Below are 13,388 nucleotides of genomic sequence, written 5' to 3' on the forward strand. Positions count from 1 at the left end.
GAGAGGATAGAAGTTAATAGATTTTCATAATTACTGTGATTTGTGGAAGCCTCTATACAAGTTGTTAGTGTGAGGAGCGGTAAGAAAGTAAAGCAAAAATGAAAATATAGCCCCTCCCCTTCAAAGATTTGTCCCCATAATGGAGTAGATGATGTGGCCTTGAAAACTATGACTTTCAGTATAATGGATTTTTCACATGTATAACTGTGAGTCACACGTTCTGTCAGAGTGGTGTTGCCACTCTGACAGTTTGTGAATGGACAAGAAGTTTTGTATTTCTGCTAGGAAACACTGCTTCAGACCCATGAAAACTGTAAGACCACTTTCTGAGCAGCTATGTTGAAACATCAAAGAATAGGATTCCTAGACTTGTCAGGCTTACCTGGCTGTCTGGCACATCATTGTACACTGCTATAAGTTTTTGGTAAGTTATTTTAAAATTTCAGCCAGGTAGAAACTAAGAGCTAGAAGCCTCTTCCTGGTGTCCCGCTTCAGTGCAAGGGCCCAAGCACTCAGGCCATTTTCTGTTGCTTTTCCTTGTGCATTAGCAGGGATGTGGATTGAAAATTGAGCAGCCAGGCTTCAAACCAGTACCCACAGAGGATGCCGGCACTATAAGAGTCTGCTTAACCCACTATGCCAGCCCCAGGTGGGGTTCTATTCAAAGAGGGGTAATTTTTTTTCTGAAATGACACTCAATGTAAAGAATATAATTTGTAGTAGATAATTCTTTCGTTATTATTTGAGTTTCATTAAATTTCTATTTAGTGAATATTTTTGAAGTTAATATATATTATATGTATATATTTGAAGCTAATGTGTATATGTATATATATATATTTGAAGTTAATGAGTCTTAGTAGTCTTCTTACATAATTCTTGCTTTGATAAATAAACTTTCTCCCATCTCCCATTTAAAATATTTTTAAAATTTATTTTCTATATTTGAAAGGCAAAGTAGTACACACAGAGAAAGTGACAGAGAGAGAAAGAGAGAGAGAGAGAGAGAGAGAGAGAGAGAGAGAGAGAGAGAGAGAGAGAGAGGTTTCACTCTCTAAATGGCTGCAATCCCAGAGCAGGGTCAAACTGAAGCCATAAACCTGCAACTTCATTTGGTATTCTGATATGGGTGCCTGGGACCCAAGTGTTGGACCATCTTCTGCTGCATTACTCAGGCATATTGATAGGGAAGTGGATTGGGAGTGGAGCAGCTGGCACTTAACCTGTACTCATATGGGATGCTGGCATTGCAGGTGGTACCTTAACCCAGTGTGCCATAATGCTAGCCTATCAATAGATATCTTGAAGTGGAATCAGTGGCTATGAAAATGCACAATCTAAAGTCACAAGGAAAATACAAAGATATTTCTTCTAACTCCTGTTGGTTCCAGGGGTCCTGATGGAACATCAGTTCTGACTGGATCAATAAGCAATGTAAAAGAAATCATAACTTCAGTCAGCATTTTGCTCTAAATCAAGAGTGGAGGAATCCAGCTTGTGGGCCATATTAGGTCCATGGAATCATTTGTTCTGGTTCTCCCAAGGTAAGTGCAGGTGGGGATGGATAATCTACAACATGCTGATTTTTAGTTGCTAGCTTTGTATGGTCCGTGAATGAAATAAATATGTAAATGGTCTTGAGAGAAAGAACATTCCTACTCCTGCAAAATTATAACACCAAATCTAAGGCAGTTTACAAATATGTTTAACAGTGAATGAATAACAATTTACCATCTTGTGAAAGACAGACACTTCTAGACAGCACATACCAAAGACACCAATTATGATTCTGGAAAAAATGACTTTATTCTTTCTCTGAAAACAGAAATGGGAATCTCGTGTTATGAATGAGGCATATGCATCAAAAATAATGTTGCTGCTCTTGGATCATGGAAAGCTTTTCTTAGAAATGGTTTTAAATGGCATGTTGAGATGTATATGTATGGCTACTGTGCATGATGTATCCATGTGTACAATTTGTAACAGCTCATATGTGCAGATGTTCTTTTATAGATGTGCATGACATGGGCATTCTTCAGTGTCTGGTCCTCTTTGGGGGAGTTGAAGAGAAGATGCATCTGTGGGGGAAGTGCATAGCTCAAAACTGATCTCTAAATAGGTCTGCCATGAGTGATGCTTCTTGAAAATATAGATTCCTACCTACTCCTGTGTGATTTGGCTTTACAAAGTTCATTTCCAAGGGCATATTGTATTTGGAGGTTTTTATAAGTCTTTTTCTTTGCTTGACTCAGGTGTATTTCAACTGGAATGTGTACAGACCAAAGTCAGCTAAGTATAGACCACAGGAAGCTGTCGATTTTTCTGAGTTACCATGGTGTGCAGCTGCTGCCAAGTGGCTCATAAAGCATGTGGTGGCTCTTGTCTGAGCATCTGAAAGCCAGGAAGTTGGAGTCTCCACCACTTGTTTCCATTTTTTTCCCTCCTGACTTTCTTCTTCCCCTTTTCTCTTTGTTGTTTCTGCTGGTCTGCAAAGGGGATGATTGCCCAGGAATAATCACTCCATTGATCCTATATGCCACTTGGCCTTTCTGCTTGGTAAGACTGCTTCTTGTGTGACACTGACCATTGAAAGAGACTTTAATGAACTCACATTGGCTGCCTTCAGAGTGGACAACTTGTTCTGCCTTCCAGCCCATTGGCAGTGGAGTGAATGCCACTATATTAGCAGGGGAGGGTTCCTTGGGAATTTGGTGGAGGAGAAGGGCTGAAGAAACTCATCCTTCTCTCATTACATTGCTTTTCTCATTATGTTTTTCTGGTCGTGGTATTATTTTATAGCTTTTATAGTGATTCATATCCTGTAGATAGTGTTTGTGTTTTATAACTCAGGCCTGTCCACATCAGGCTATTTATCAGAGAAGGACAAAGTTATTAGTCACCATAAAGCATTTCAAGTGGCTATGTTTTCCTTGTGACTGTAAGACTGCAAAGCTGATTTCTCTTGGGACTTAACACATTTGCTGGATGCATATTCTGGGGTTTTCACTGAGAAGTAGATGTAGCTGTCCTGTATGACTGCTTTATATTTCATGTTCCTTCTTGTGGAAAAGCTTTTCTCAGGTTCTCTGAGTGCCTGATTGGGCTATACCTGCCCATGTTGGGAAGTGAATCTTTATTTGGCACTTGTAGATTCAGAGAACCAAGTCCTTCAATCCTTTACATGAATTTAACCAAAAAATGCGTTTTGAGACATTTGGGCTGTGGGTAGACACCGCAGTTTTCCTGAATCCTAGTGAGAATTGATGAATTGATAGTGATTTTCTGCCCCATTATGTTCTGAGATTTAGTTCATTTTATTTTCTAATGAAAACATATCTAAGCTTTTCTCACCCCTCTCTGGAATTTTAATGAAAACATATCTGAGCTTCTCTCACCCTTCTCTGGAATTTTAGTGAAAACATATCTGAGCTTTTCTCACCCCTCTCTGGAATTTTAATGTTATCATCCACAGACTTGGGTACACTTTTTTCCTTCTCTTTATGATGCTGCTAAGAGTGATGGAGACATTAAAGCTCTCTCCCCTGTCAGCACATCTTCCTCAGGCTGTCTTGTTGAACTTTGCATTGGATTAACTTGGCTGCACTAAAACATCTGCCTAAACTCTGTGTAATTTCTCAATAAAAGTCATGATAAAACCAACCTGCCTTCTAAACCTTTCATCTTTTATTTTGAAATATGTTGTGAAGTCTTTTATGTCAGTGTCTGTAAGCTGGAGACTTCCTATTTAAGGTAGAAGGCTGTTGGGACAGCACAACTGTAGCCTTGCTCATTTATATGGGTGTAGCTCCTCTTTCACTCTTTACTTTTTTTGGTAATATTTAAAAGTTTTATTTTAAAGGTAAACTTATGGAGAAAGAAGAAGAGACAGAAGGATAAGGATCTTGAATCAGCTGAATCACCTCTCAAATGGCCACAATGGACAGGGCTGGGTGATGATTCATGTCCCTGTTGCTCCACTTATGATCCAGTTCCCTGCTAATGCCCTGGGAAAAACAACAGAGGATGGCTGAAGTTTTTAGTCCCTGCCACCCATGTGGGAGACCTGGATAAATTCCTTGGCTCCTGATTTATGCCTGCCTAAGCCGTGGCTGTTGTGCCCATCTAGGGTATGAAGTAACAGATGGAAGATTCCCTCTTTCTTTCTCTGTCTGTCTCTCTGTGTCAAGATACATTTATTCATTTGCATGGCAGAGTTACAGAGAGAGAGAGAGGGAGAGAGAAAGAGAGAGAGAGGAGAGAGAGAGGGGGAGGGAGAGATAGAGAGCAGAGAGAGATCTTCCATCCACTGGTTCACTCTCCAGATTTCTTCAATAGCCAGAGCTGGGTCCAGCCATGGCTAGGCCTACACCAGGAGCCAAGAGCTTCATCCATGCTTCACATGTGTATGACAAATGTCCAACTACTTGGATCATCTTCTGTTGTTCCAAGGCCATTATCAGGATGCTGGATCAGAAATGGAGCAGCTGGAACATCCAACAGGTGCCTATGTGGGATACCAGCATTGCAGGTGGTAGCTTTACCTGCTAGGCTACAACACTGTCACTTTTCTGTCTTTCCTCCTCTCTCTGTTATGCCAACTTTCAAAGAAATAAATCTCAAACTGGCACACATTGCAAGTGGCAGCTTTACCTACTATGCCACAGCACCAGCCCTCAAAGAATCTTTTATTTAAGGAATACAGACTTCATGCATTTCATAAGTACAATGTTAGGAATATAGTGATTCTTCCCACCATAACCCACCCTTCTACTGACTCTCCCACCCATCCTCCTCCCTCTTCCATTCCCAGTCCTATTCCCCTCTTAGATCCATTTTCAATTCATTTATACATAGAAGACCAACTTTATATTAAGTAAAGAGTTCAACAATTTGCACAGTAAAAAAATCAAAAAACAAAACAAAAAATACAAAAAACACAAGGGCTGTTCAATGTCATTGCATTTTGAAGTTAACTTTAACAAAGCACCCAAGAATGATACATCTTTTGAGAGCACATAGACAGTTATAATAGAACTCTTTGAGAATAGAGAACCTGCATTGGAAGTTAGTATACAGTACTTTTTAATTTTTCAGTTAACACTCATGTATGACATCAGTGATCATCTGAGGTTCAAGGGGGCCCAGAACTGCCCATGACTGACTCTGTTTTCTTGTTCACCAGAGATACTCTTTTCTTTTTTTGACAGGCAGAGTGGACAGTGAGAGAGAGAGAGAGAGAGAAAGGTCTTCCTTTGCCATTGGTTCAGCCTCCAATGGCTGCCATGGCTGGCACACTGCAGCCGGTGCACCATGCTGATCCAATGGCAAGAGCCAGGTACTTCTCCTGGTCTCCCATGGGGTGCAGGGCCCAAGTACTTGGGCCATCCTTCACTGCACTCCCTGGCCACAGCAGAGAGCTGGCCTGGAAGAGGGGCAACCAGGACAGAATCCTGCACCCCAACTGGGACTAGAACCCAGTGTGCCAGCTCTGCAAGGTGGAGGATTAGCCTAGTGAGCCATGGCGCTACCCTGAGATAGACTCTTGAAACCTGTGGGCTGACAGCAGCCTCTGGAATGTTTTACTCTCAACTTCGATATATTTGAGAGTTTTCTTTCAAGTCCCAAAAGCCCTGAGCAGTTGATGTTATTTTGTATTGAGACATTCTTTATAAAGGCAGGCATCACTGAGAACTGTGTATCTTCAGAATCAGTTGAACTTTCCCAGGCCTGGATGGAGTTCCAGGATGCTGGCTTCAGGCTGGCACATGCCCAGCTGTTGTGAGCATTTGTGGATGTACCAGCAAATGAAAGAAATCCTTCTACTTTTCCCTCTCTGTCTCTGACTTTCAAATGAAATAAAAATTAAATAAATAAAAATTGAAGGGGCTGGATCTGTGTGTAACAAGTTAAAGTCCCTGCCTGCAATGTGGCATCACATAGGGGTGCTTGTTCTGGCTCCATTCACCCCATTTCCAACCCAGTTCCCTGCTTGTGTGTGTGGGAAAGCAGTGGAGATTGGCCCAAGTCATTGTACCCTTGAACCCTCATGGGAGACCTGGAGGACATTTCTGACTCCTGGCTTTAAATCGGTTCAGCTCCAGCCATTGTGGCCATTATGAGAAGTGAACTAGCAAATAGAAGAACTCTCTGTGTGTCTACCTCTGTCTGTAACTACATCTTTCAAATAAACAAATAATTTTTTAAAAACATCAAAAAAGCATGTGTTTTTCCTTGTGTCTTTTTTTCCCCTTTTCCACTCCCTCTCCCTTTTCATTCACATCATGATTCATTTTCAATTCTCTTTATATACAGAAGATCAGTTTAGCATACATTAAGTAAAGATTTCAACAGTTTGCTCCCATACAGAAACATAAAGTGAAAAATACTGTTTGAGTACTAGTTATAGCATTAAATCAAAATGTACAGCACACTAAGGACAAAGATCCTATATGAGAGGTAAGTGCACAGTGACTCCTGTTGTTGACTTAACAATTGACACTCTTGTTTATGGCCTCAGTAATCACCGTAGGCTCTTGTCATGAGCTGCCAAGGCTATGGAAGCCCCCTGAGTTCACCGATTCTGATCATATTTAGACAAGGCCATGGTCAAAGTGGAAGTTCTCTCCTCCCTTCAGAGAAAGGTACCTCCTTCTTTGATGACCTGTTCTTTTCACTGGGATCTTACTCGCAGAGATCTTTCATTTAGTTTTTTTTTTTTTTTTTTTCCCAGAGTGTCATGGCTTTCCATGCCTGAAATACTCTCATGGGCTTTTCAGCCAGATCTGAATGCCTTAAGGGCTGATTCTGAGGCCAGAGAGCTGTTTAGGATATCTGCCATTCTATGGGTCTGCTGTGTATCTTGCTTCCCATGTTGGATCGTTCTCTCCCTTTTCTATTCTATCAGCTAGTATTTGCAGACACTAGTCTTGTTTATGTGCTCCCTTTGGTTCTTAGTCCTATCATTATGATCACTTTTGAACAGAAATTGATCACTGGGACTAGTGAGATGGCATTGGTACATGCCACCTTGATGGGATTGAATTGGAATCCCCTGGCATGTTTCTAACTCTACTGTTTGAGGTAACTCAGCTTGAGCCTGTTCCGAACTGCACATCTCTTCCCTCTCTTATCCCCACTCTTGTATTTAACAGCAATCACTTTTCAGTTAAGTTTCAGCACTTAAGAAGAATTGTGTAATGATTACAGTATTCAACCAAAAGTATGAAGTGGAACAAATAAAAAAAAAATACTAAGAGGGATAACATATTAAGTTGCTCATCAACAGTCAGGGCCAAGGCTAATCAAGTCAAAGTTTCTCCTAGTGTTCATTTCACTTTAACAGGTTCCCTTTTTGGTGCTCAGTCAGTTGTCACCTATCAGGGAGAACAAGTGATATGTGTCCCTTTGGGATTGGCTTATTTCACTCAACATAATGTTTTCCAAAATCCTAACAGGGATCACTTTTCAGTTAAAATTCAAACACCTAAGAATAATTGTGTGTTAATTACAGAGTTCAATGGTAATAGAACAAAAATTACTAAAATGGATACAGTATTACATTGTACATCAACCATCAGGAAAAGAGCTGATCAAGTCACTGTTTTCTCATAGTGTCCATTTCACTTCAACAAGTTTCCCCTTTGGTGCTCAGTTAGTTGTCGCTGATCGGGGAGAACATATGATATTTGTCCCTTTGGGACTGGCTTAATTCACTCAGCATGATGTTTTCCAAATATCACCATCTTGTTGCAAATGACCTGGTTTCTTTGTTTTTGACTGCTGTATAGTATTTTATAGACTATATGTCCCATAATTTCTTTATCCAGTCTACCGTTGATGGGCATTTGGGTTGGTTCTAGGTCTTAGCTATTGTGAATTGAGCTGAAATAAACATTAATGTTCAGACAGCTTGTTTGTTTGCCAATTTAAATTCCTTTGGGTAAATTCCAAGGAGTGGGATGGCTGGGTTGAACGGTAGGGTTATATTCAGGTTTCTCAGGAATCTCCAGACTGACTTCCACAGTGGATTAACCAATTTGCATTCCCACCAAAAGTGGGCTAGTGTCCCTTTTTCCCCACATCCTCTCCAGCACATGTTCTCCTTTCCCCACATCCTCTCCTATTGTTGGTAGATTTCTGCATGTGAGCCATTCTAACCGGGGTGAGGTGAAACCTCATTGTGGTTTTGATTTGCATTTCCCTGGTTGCTAGTGATCTTGAACATTTTTTCATGTGCCTGTTGGCCATTTGGATTTCCTCCTTTGAAAAATGTCTATTGAGTTCCTTGGCCCATCTCTTAAGTGGGTTGTTTGTTTTGTTTTTGTGGAGTTTCTTGATGTCTTTGTAGATTCTGGTTATTAACCCTTTATCTGTTGCATAGTTTGCAAATATGTTTTCCCATTCTGTAGGTTGTCCCTTCACTCCTGTTTCTTTTGCAGTACAGAAATTTCTCAATTTGATGCAATCCCAAATGTTAATTTTGGCTTTGACTGCCTGTGCTTCTGGGGTGTTTTCCAAGAAGTCATTGCCAGTACCTATATCTTGGAGGGTTTTTTCAATGCTCTCTAATAATTTGATGGTGTCAGGTCGTAGATTCAAGTCTTTAATCCATGTTTAGTGGATTTTTCTGTAAGGTGAAAGGTAGGGGTCTTTCTTCATGATTCTGCACGTGGAAATCCAGTTTTCACAGCACCATTTATTGAATAGACTGTCCTTACTCCAGCGATTGGTTTTGGATCCTTGGTCAAATATAAGTTGGCTGTAGATGTTTGGATTGATTTTTGGTGTTTTAATTCTGTTCCATTGGTTTATCCATCTGTTTCTGTACCAGTACCATGCTGTTTTGATTACAACTGCCCAGTAGTATGTCCTGCAATCTGGTATTGTGATGCCTCCAGCTTTGTTTTTGTTGTATAAGATTGCTTTAGCTATTTGAGTTCTCCTGTGTCTCCATATGAACTTCTGCACAATTATTCCAGATCTGAGAAGAAGGTCTTTGGTATCTTGCTTGGTATTGCATTGAATCTATATATATTGCTTTTGGGAGAATGGACATTTTGATGATATTCTTATAATCCATGAGCATGGAAGATTTTTCTATTTCTTAGTATCCTCTTCTATTTCTTTCTTTAAGGTTTTGTAATTTTCATCGTAGAGATCTTTAACGTCCTTGGTTAAATTTATTCCAAGGTATTTGTTTTTGTAGCTATTGTGAATGGGATTGATCTTAGCAGTTCTTCCTCAGCTGTGGCATTGCTTGTGTATAGAAAGGCTGTTGATTTTTGTGCATTGATTTTATACCCTGCTACTTTGCCAAAATCTTCTATGAGTTCCATTAGTCTCTTAGTAGAGTTCTTTGGGTCCCCTAAGTAAAGAATCATATCATCTGCTTTACTCACTATGTTGGGCCTAGATTTCAGTTTAACAGTCAATATAGAATTCTTCTAGAAGACTTTTCCTCATGGCTATACAAATAGGAATTTCTTTGTTTTTATTTGACAGATAGAGTTTGTGAGAGAGAGAGAGAGAGAGAGAGAGAGAGAGAGAGAGAGAGAGAAAGTTCTTCCTACCATTGGTTCACCCCCAAAGTGGCCACTACGGCCAGAGCTACACTGATGCAAAACCAGGAGCCAGGTGCTTCCACCTGGTGTACCATGAGGGTGCAAGGGGCCATCCTCCACTGCCTTCCTGGGTCAGAGAGCTGGACTGGAAGAGAAGCAACCAGGACTTCCTCCACTGCTTTCCTGAGCTACAGAGACCTGGACGGGAAGAGGAGCAACAAGGACTAGAATCCAGCACCCTTTTGGGATGTTGGTGCCGCAGGTGGAGGATTAACCAAGTGAGCCACAGCTCTGGCCCAGGGATTTATTTCTTATAATGTAACCCAAATTAACTATTTCCATGTTTCTTGATTATCATTCTCTGTTGGTTCAGGAGACTGACAAATTGGGAGACCAATGGTAGAGCATCTGTTTTCTGTTCAGTTGTGCTGAACTGCAGGGAAGTTATAATGCAAGTTTCAGACCAGGAAAATGAGGTTGTAGGTGTGAGGGAGGACAATATAGGGCAAGTATAAAAATAATAAGTGCAGGACAATTGTCACAGAGAAGTGAAAAGAAGAAAAGAAAACTTGAAGATAGAAGTAGGGCAAAATGGGAAATTGGAAGCATCTAAATGAATTCTGGCTGTGATCATGCATACTTGTTGAAGGTGTGGGGAAACAATCTCTAGCACTCATTGGTAGGAGTGTAATGCAGAGGAGACTTTTTGGAGGATAATTTGATAGATCTCTACAAAATGCAAATGTCCCTTGGTTGGATGCAACTGAGGATTTTACTTTACATAAATTTCATCTAATGCACAAAGACTATGTAAGTTATTTGTAATATTGTTTATTATGGAAATAAAGCAAGCAACCTAATTGTATACTGATAGGGAATTGGTAAAATACATTATGGTGTATCTGTACAATCAAATACAAAATATGTTGTGGTCTGAAAAGTGATTTAGAGATAGGGTGCTTATACATAAAATAAAGCACAGGAAAAATGCCCCTTTGTAAAGCAAAAAATGCATGCATATATGTCACTTTTTCTCATTTTATTTACTTATTTTCATTTCATTCATAAGGCAGAGAGAGTTTTTACATCTGCTGATTCATTCCCCAAATAGATGCAGTGCCAGGCTGAAGCAAGAGCCAAAAGTTTTATCTAGGTCTCCATGTTGATGTAAGAGCCAATGACTTTGACCATCTTTCACTGTTTTCCTAGACACATTAGCAGGAAGTTGGAGCAGAAGCAGAACAGCCAGGATGTGAACTGTTGCCAGTAAGGGATACCAGCATCAGAGGTGTTGGCTTAATTCACTGTGCCACAATGCCAGCCCCATGCATAAATATTCTTATGAAGGCATTTCAAAAGGCTTATGGGAAATGAAGTTAAAAGTAACATCATTTTGGTGTAAAAATTGAAATTCAATAATTTTTTCATAATGCACACTACACAAATGTTTTTAGAACCTTCTTGTATGCATGCCTTTCAAAATTTATTACAATGAAACAGACAATCATTTAATAACAGTTTTTCATTTTGTATATATACATATAGAAGTCTCAGATGATAAGGCAAAAAACTTTTCAGAGTAGTTTATTCAGGGAAGTAGGACTAGTTTAGAAAGAAGGGAGTAATGCTTTTTTTTTTTTTTTACAGGCAGAGTGCACAGAGAGAGAGAGAGAGAAAGGTCTTCCTTTGCCATTGGTTCACCCTCCAATGGCCACCATGGCTGGCGCACTGTGCTGGTCTCCCATGGGGTACAGGGCCCAAGCACTTGGGCCATCCTCCACTGCACTCCCGGGTCATAGCAGAGAGCTGTCCTGGAAGAGGGGCAACCAGGACAGAATCCAACGCCCCGACTGGGACTAGAACCCGGTGTTCCGGCACCGCTAGGTGGAGGATTAGCCTATTGAGCTGCGGCGCTGGCCAAAAGCATTTTTAAAGGTACACTGAGAGAGAGTCAGAGGGAGAGAGAGAGAGAGATCTCCATCTACTGTTTTATTTCCCAAATGGCTGAAATATCTAGGGTGAGCCAGAATGAAGCCAGAAACCAGGAACCCCACCTGGACTCCCACATAGGGTTCCAGGCACATGGGTCATCTTCCTCTGCCTTTCCAGGTGCATTACAAGGAGCCTGAATATCAGGAAGCTGGAGTAGAAGAGCATCCATGACTTATATTAGGCTGTTATGGGATGCTGGCACTCCAAGCAACAGCTTAACCTATAGAACCACAACACTGCCTACCCCATGTATTATTATAATACAAAGATTTATATTCTGATATTCTGATTTTAAAATGATAATTTAGAGTTAGTAGAACAGAAAAAAGGATATTATGTAATAACTGAGGAAATGCAAATAAAATTTAGTCTTTAGTTGATGATGTATCAGTGTCAAGGCCAGTGTTGTGACACAGTGGGTTAAGCTACTGCTTACAATGTAAGAAATCCCACATGGGTGTTGGTTGAAATCCCAGCTGCTCCACTTCCAATCCAGGTCACTGCTATTGCACCTCATAAAGTAGCATAATGTGACCTAATGTTTGGGTCCCTGCCACTCATGTGGGAATCCAGATAGAGTTTTGGGCTGTTGGCTTTGGCTTGTGACAGCCACACTCATTGATTTGTGGAGTGTGCTAATGGATGCAAGGGCTCTCCATCCCTTCCTCTAAGTAAATCCACCTATCAAATTAAAATAAACCTTTAAAAAAGAAAATAGTATGTAAATAGTACCACATTAGTTGGGATAAGTATATCATGTTAATATGAGAAGGTAGTAAGAGTGGAGAGAGATAGAGAGATATCTTCCATATGTTGTTCTATCTCCAGATGGCTACAACAGTTCAGGCTGGGATACATTGAAGTCAGGAGTCAGGAGCTTCATCTGGGTCTCCCATGTGAGTGACAGGGGCCCAAAAAAATTGAGCCTTTTTCTTTTCTTTTCTCAGTCCATTGTCAGTCAGAGAGATGGATTGGAAGTGGAGAAGCTGGGGCACAAATCTGCACCCATATGGGATGCTGCCATTGCTTATTATGGCTTTACTCATGGCACCATTATGTTGGTCCTTCTATAATTTCTTTTAGCTATTGGAAGCTATAACTATCCAGTTCATTTTTTTGCTTTTATAAAAACTACAAGACATAATAAAAATGCCATAATGTCAGATGGTTTCTTTTTCTTGGCAGAAAAAAATTATATGGATACTTTTTTTTTTCATTTTTCATTCCTCTATGTCCAGAGTTGTAGGTAGGTTATATTATAAGGTCTATCACATCTTCTGAACTAGAAAAACGCCTATGCCATTTTTCTTCTAGCTGTAGCAACAAAGAAAACAGTCTCATGTGCTATGTAAGAGTTCACAAAAGATGATGAAGTAATTTATAAGACAGCAGCAACAGCCTCCCATTTAGGGAGGTGAATAGAATTCGCTGGACACAAAACTTTTGCATTCTTCCAGCATCTTTTAAACTAAATCCAAGCATTCATTTACAGGGTTAGCCACTGCACAACCTGGTCCTTCCTTAGGAAAATGAAAACACATTTTAAAAAACCAAATGTCAACACTTTTGAGAAAAAAAGTCAACAACTTTCTTTTCTTTCTTTTTTTTTTTTTTGAGAGGTAGAGTTAGACTGTGAGAGAGAGAGAGACAGAGAAAAAGGTCTTCCTTCCATTGGTTCACCCCCCAATGGCCACTATAGCTGGCGTGCTGTGCTGATCTGAAGCCAGGAGCCAGGTGCTTCCTCTTAGTCTTCCATGTGGGTGGATCATCCTCCACTGCCTTCCTGGGCCACAGAGAGAGTCGGACTTGAAGAGGAGCAACCAGGACTAATACCTG

Source organism: Oryctolagus cuniculus, chromosome Y (assembly GCF_051225735.1).
Source record: "Oryctolagus cuniculus isolate XC-2025 breed Fujian yellow rabbit chromosome Y, ASM5122573v1, whole genome shotgun sequence".
Classification (NCBI taxonomy): domain Eukaryota; kingdom Metazoa; phylum Chordata; class Mammalia; order Lagomorpha; family Leporidae; genus Oryctolagus; species Oryctolagus cuniculus.